Source organism: Thunnus albacares, chromosome 8 (genome assembly GCF_914725855.1).
Source record: "Thunnus albacares chromosome 8, fThuAlb1.1, whole genome shotgun sequence".
In the NCBI taxonomy this organism is placed as follows: Eukaryota; Metazoa; Chordata; class Actinopteri; order Scombriformes; family Scombridae; genus Thunnus; species Thunnus albacares.
Genome location: NC_058113.1, coordinates 9,490,490 through 9,497,443, shown reverse-complemented (window position 1 = coordinate 9,497,443; position 6,954 = coordinate 9,490,490).

Genomic DNA, 6,954 nt, shown 5'->3' with positions numbered 1-6,954 from the left:
TTAAGTTGAACTGAAGAACTGACTTCAGTCTATAAATAGCTGCACTGGTATTAGACAGACTTGATACTGGTGAAAAACTAATTAGTGTTTTACCACATAAATTTCCTTGTAGTCTTTCTCAGACAACAATAAATATGACCAACATCAGCTTCGAATAAACAATATGCTCATCAATTCCGGAGATACACTCTCCCTGTTGTGTTTTTGTTATAGCTCTGGTTCAATAGGTGTACATGGCAACTTTAACTCAGCAGAAACACACATAATTAACATTATATCTTTGGTGACATTTCAAAAGTTTGCTTAAAAATTGCTTGACAGTTTTATGGAAACAGCTTATGTTTCTACCCGTGTTTATATCTCTCTGTTCTTTGTCTTTTCCCCTCTGAGGTGCAGGACTCACCATCTTGTGTTAATTTAAAGAGTTGGATGTCTTTAAGGACTGATTATCTTTAATTAACAGAGTAAGATAGATGCTCGTTCTATCTGCTTCTTATCTCTGCCTTGTACACTGTCAGGTTATTTTCACGGCTTATCACCAACTGCAATGTAATAACAATGAGCTACCTGATGTGTATTATGTGACATGTTATACTGTGGTATTATTTCCCAAAATGTATTCTAATTAACTTAATGCAGGCTTTTCTTTGCAGCTTTTATAACAAACTAATTATTTGGTTGTTATTTCTTCATGAAGATCCCATTAGCTGCCACTGGGGTCCAGAGAAGAAAGATGTAACAATATCTTATCCAAATATGACCATCAAAGCGTAGAGATGGAGATGCCTTTATGCAAGTTATTTGACACAAGAGATGAAATGTAAATCAACATTTTCTAATCAGTTGGTTGGTGAGAAACAACAACTCATGGGACTTGAAAACAGTTCATTGAAACTTTACTGATATGGAGTCTGATGAGATTATTGCCTTGCAATAATAATACGATAACAGACAAGTGGTTTCCAACCTGGAGGTCAATGGGTCCCAAGTAGACTTTGTTTCAAGGGGTCACAGGTCAGAAAGGTTGGGAGTAACAGTTATCAACAACAAGTGTAGTATTGATAAATCTTACAGTACATATGTAATCAAACAAGCTGTATTTATATTAGGCAACACTGATCAATTTTTGAGCAATAGTGAACGATTAACGAATGAGGCAGTCTACATTTGATTAGTAGCGTTCCCTTTGCTGAGTTAATTATTTTACAATATCAGAACTGAGGAAAGTGCATTATTGCACTTGATGACCTTTCTTACTATTTTTGGGGCTAAAGACATGAGAGTTTTACACTAATGAAAGGCACTGGCACTGTCAAGGATATAAGCATGAACTAATATTGTCACCCAGAAAATATGTAGTCAAAGTAAAAATGAAAAAACCCATAAAAGTGTAAAGGTCAGATTTGAAACTGTTAACTGTATTTCAGATTGTGTATTACATCACACATAAAGAAGTGAACACATGTTGTTTGTGATACACACACACACAACCATGGAGATTAATTACTAGGGTTTGGATGTTGTATCAGCAGCCAATTATCACCTGAGGAGAGTCAGTTGGCCTCAGTCGGTTGGCAGCTACCCTTCTTTCTTCTCACGCCTCCCCCGAAATCAGCCGCCCATCAGCCCCCAGCAAATTGGATGAGGAGCCAGGAAACATATTACCACCCAAATACGCAGTGACAACAAATCTGGGATCGCAGTAATAAACTCTAATCTATCAAGAGGAATGAGGGATGAAGGATGCAGCCTGGTCAGAGAGCTACAGTACACCGAGAGGAGAGTGGAGGGACAGGAGAGAAATGAGTGATGGGTTTAAACTCAATTTTTCCAGTTAGAGTCAACAGAGAGCCATATGTTTTAAAACAGTGTTTTACTGGTGGATGCTGGTTCCACTGGAGCAACTGGAGGTTCAGTGCCTCAATCAAAAGTACTATTTAGGGGCACTTTCACACCTGTAGTTCAGTTCATTTGGACTGGACCAAGGGAAAAAAAAATGTTGCCTTTTAGCTCCAGTTCATTTGTGTTCACACTGGCTTTTTACAATTGAGCCAAGAGCTGTAAACATGTCATTGTATGGACTGATAGGTAACTCATGGATTGGACAGTTTTGGTGATGTCATTCTGTATCGTCTGCGCTATATGGACCCACATGGAGAAGCAGAAACAGCAAGACATGCAGCGCTTAAATGCTTCTTGTGTTATTTATTTATTATTTATACTATTATTACACTATATCATTATTTACTTATTTATTTCATTTATGTCCTCTGGTGATGCAAAGAGCTTACAAATAAAAAAAAATATTTGAAGATGAAAATCAATAAAGACTGCAACCAATATGGACAGATAGTGTGCACGTTATCATGATTATCAAATGGTCTTGCATGAATATATATACAGCACTTACAAAGATATAAATCACATATCAACTGTTATAAATCCTGTGCTTTCAAAACACAAACAAACTGCACTCATTTGTTGGAAGTGGACCAAGATCGTCTAATGACGTTTTCAAACCCATGTTGTTTAGTCTGGCTGAATCTGACCTTTTTTCGCTTTCCCCTTTGTATGATCAGTTTGGGCAGATCTGAACACAGCAGTTGTACTCCGGTGCGGACCAAAACAACTGTGCCAAGACAAGGAAGTGGTCTCAGTTCAGTCAATAACGAATTCTGGAGTGGTTCATCTGTGGTGGGAACTTGATCTGACCTCAATCTGAAAAAAAAACAACTAAAAGGCATACTCTGATCAACAGTTGCTAGCAGCTAGCCAGAGATTGGACCTTCTTCAGGACCTTCTTCCTGTGTTTACACTCGCACTCCAGGCCCATACACATCTACCCAATGACCAAAGTGAATGTTCTCATATGGCTTTCAGTGATGCATTTTGATCCGCTTGAAATTTTTTCTGTGTGAAAAGAAACTGAACCAACAGGAAAGTGCAAAAGGTTTACCAACTCATCAACAGATTCGAACCAGAGCAAACAAACTATAAGTTTGAAATTGTTAAATCCGCACCGGAGTTCAATTGACCACTTTCACACCAGCATAACTGAACCAAACCACACAGGTTCGGTATGAAAGCATCCTAAGCTTCTTCTAGCTGATGTAGGAATTTGAACTGCAGCATAATAGAACCTTGTTGGAAAGGTAAAAGAAGTCCATGGAGGAGCAGTAAGAGCATTGTGAGAGAGAGGTGATGGACAGACACAAGGAGAGACAGACAGAGTGAAGGTGAAGGAAATTTCTTGTAATGTCGATTTCAGTGAACCCAGATTCGCCTCTCGCCAGCGACCTGACCTCCTCTGACTTGGATGATCCTTGTTGCCATGGAGACTGGCAAAACAAGTGTGACACTCCTCCGCTTTTTCCCCCTCTATCTGAGTGATGAAAATGAATGTGGCCCCAGGATCAACATGCAGCCATATTGGCAAAAAATCAATACTTTTTCCCTTTGTCTTGCATCGGTCCAGTAAGCTGTAACATATCAATCCATATGTGCGCACACTCTACACTAATCCTCCCTGTGTGTGTGTGTGTGTGTGTCTATGTGTGTGTGTGTGCCTCTGTGTGTGCATGCGTGGAAGAGAAAAATGTTGCATTGAACAAAAGCTGCCCAGTGTGTTTGAACTGCTCCATTAAAACAATCTTTGTTTTTGATACAGAGAAGGAGAAAAAGAGCAAGCTGACTGAACACAGACTGGATGTCAGTCTAAGATGGAGGGGTTTTTGTTGTTTTGTTTTGCTTTTCTTTAAATTCTGTTTCTCATTACTGTGCCGAGCCTCAAGCAGTGAGGGGAAAAAACCGAACCAGAGCAACTGTGCCTGAGCCCAGGGGCCCCCAGGAGCCATGGGGGGTCCCTACTTTGATGGAGGCCTGAGCATCATTAGAACAGATAGCATGATGGGGTCAGAAACACACTGTTACCACTGCACCGCTTCTGTAAACTCCTAGCAGCACTCTCACTGACAAACACAGACACCAAATATATTTCCATCCCGCTATTTCTATGTGGCTTATGATGTATCGAATTAGGAAAGATATCACAAAAATATTTTCGAACTTGCTTAAGGCGGAAATGAAGAAAATATGTGGAGCTGTGGAAATGCCTTCAAATATATGAAAAACTGATAGAATGGTTGAGTTTTACTGTAGTTAAAGTATGGATTTTTACATAGATAGATAGAAAACAAGGTTCAAACAAAGACCAAAAGAGCAGGACTTTGGAATATACGGCATTGGATTAACAGAAAGCAGAAATTAATTATGTAACCCATTGCGGTTCCCTCCAAAAGTTCACTGTTCATGAAAAAATTAATATGAGCTAGCGGTTCCTTTATGGGCATAATAAAAATTATACTGTTGCACTTAAATTTTTTAATAAAGTGACTGAGAACATTTAGGGAGACTGGCATATGTTAATAAGACTGAGAGGAGCAAGCTGTCCAAACAACACTGAGGAGGAACAGTCCTACTCTAAACCATCCCTGGTCCTCAAAGGTCAACCATATTTTTGTAATAGCAGCCCGATGGCCAACTCTAAATCTGTCTTCAGAATATGGAGGCCGACAAATGAGAAGGTGTGGAAGATAAAGTCTAGGCATCGTTACGACACACTCTTTATAGGTGGGCAGGGTAGAAAGATGGGACTTGTGATACGCTTTATGTTTTATAGGCTGGCTTTAAGTAAATTTCTGTCAAGTCAGGAAGTGCAGGAACAGGAGCATTAACCTTAGTCTTGATACATGCATCTATGAGAACTTGACCGATATCTATTTTTACTGGCAGATATCAATATTTTGCATTAAACACTGTCACATGTCCGGACTTACTTGTCTACCTCTGTTCCATGCCGGTTGTTCTCAGGTCTATGTATGCATTTTTTTGTTACCAACTTTTTGCTTCTTTCCAGATTCTAATATCTTTTCACCATTTACACAAAACACAACATGTTTTTATACAACTGACAGACATATTTTCTTCATATCTTGTTTATGTGACTACAACTTTGAAATTAATCTTGACAGGACCTGAGATCTATCTAAGTAAACATGTGAACACTAGATACTGCATCTTATTCTTAAAGCTGCTATAATGATTATTTTTATACTAACAATAGATCACATGACTACTTGTGCTGCACATGAAAGTGGTTGCTCACAGTGATGAGCTGTTTTCAGTCAGAAACCTCTAAAAACCAATTGTATGCTACCTGTCCACAACCAAACTACAGACAAAAGCAGCGACTAGCTGGTGAACATAGTGGAGCATTTAGCAGCATCAGAGCCAGATAATTTTCTGGAGTTGGTGGAGACCAAAAACAAAGCTAAAAGGAAAGTCATAATATGTTAATGCTTTGTTTCCGCTTCCCCTAAGTGGTCAAAATAATCAGTTATTTCAGGTTTATGTAATTTATGTAGCCTACAATATACTTTTATATATTTATATTTTTTAAATATTACTATTGTATGTGGCTTTGAGACAGCAGCACATTACCAAAATGGGTTAACTACTTTCTCACAGCTTTCTCAGGGCAACTATCTAATCTGGAGGTTTTTGATCATCCCGCATGATCTTCAACTCCATCTGCTGATGTAGATTGTGCGATATGATTGATAGCTGCAGGACAATTACTAAAGGAAGAATGAACTTTTAACCTCAGCTTTTAAGACAACATTGAAAAGAAGTACTTAAAGTGCACATAAAAACCCCAGAAACCCCAGGAAAGCTACTCATTCAACATTGTAGTGAGCGTTTTTTTCAACAACTATCAAATCAGTAATTCACTAATCAATAAATATGTGATTAATTAAACTACATTATATCATCAGATGACTGTCAGCTTGTTGATACTCAAGTTTTCACAAAAGACCAGTGTCGACTCACTTATCAGTTTGATTCCCAGTGTACGTGTGTGCCTGCATGTGTGTGTTTGTATGAAAGTGTATGTTGGGTGTTGATGTCGGGGCTGTAGGGATCTCTGAAGGCTTGTCTCTGTGTGTGTGTTCCTTGGCGGTGATGAGACCCTGTCTCTGACACGATGCTACTCTGTTAAGGTCAAGCCCTACAGAATGTCAGGGATGATGACACGCACTGAAAGGTTTCATCTAATCCCTCCATTTCCCCTCTTCCCCTCCGTCCCTCCGATATGTCTCCCCCCCCCCCCACCCCTTCCATCTCCGGCCTGCTCACTCACAAGACAAGACAAACATATACCGGCCTTCACCTACAGTCTGCATCAAGTCTCTTTGTGGGTGTGTTTGCCTATGTGTGTGTAAATAACGTTAGGCCATGCCATCCCACTAGTAATGCCAAATCTGAAATACCCGAGGCCACTGTCTCTGTGTCTGCATGGTTGGCCTGGTCTTTACAACCCGCTGTCAACATCTTTGCTTCAGTCCTCACTAGCTGCACAGTTACCTCTAGTAGTTTAGGTATTAAGGTGACACTTTAATATAGTGAATGTAATAGTAGAATAACCAGCATTTGTGACTATATTTCCCTGCATGCATGTATTGTACAATGATGTGCAAAAAGGGTAAAAAAACCTGATTTACACGGAAGATTAAAGCACTTACGGAAACTGATATCAGAAATATATTTTAGTCCTGATTAAAACTTGGATTACCATTCAATTTTGTGTTTCAGGTACTTCCAGTGACTTCAACTGCAGAATATAACATTAATGGACTTCAGAATAGTTCAAAGTGCAAGAATAAGAGCTTTACAGGAAGACATAAGGGATCCTTTGTGTTTTCAATTATTCTCATATCTGATCCCTTCAGATCTGTTTGAATTAACAAAGTTTAATTCCTCTTCTTTTCACCTTTACAAAGAACGCCTCTTGACAGCCTTGTGCTGCATTTGAAAGAAAATCTAATTCTGTTATTTCTAAATAGCATCAAATGAATTCAATTAAGCTGCCATGAAAAAGAATGTTATTTACACCTT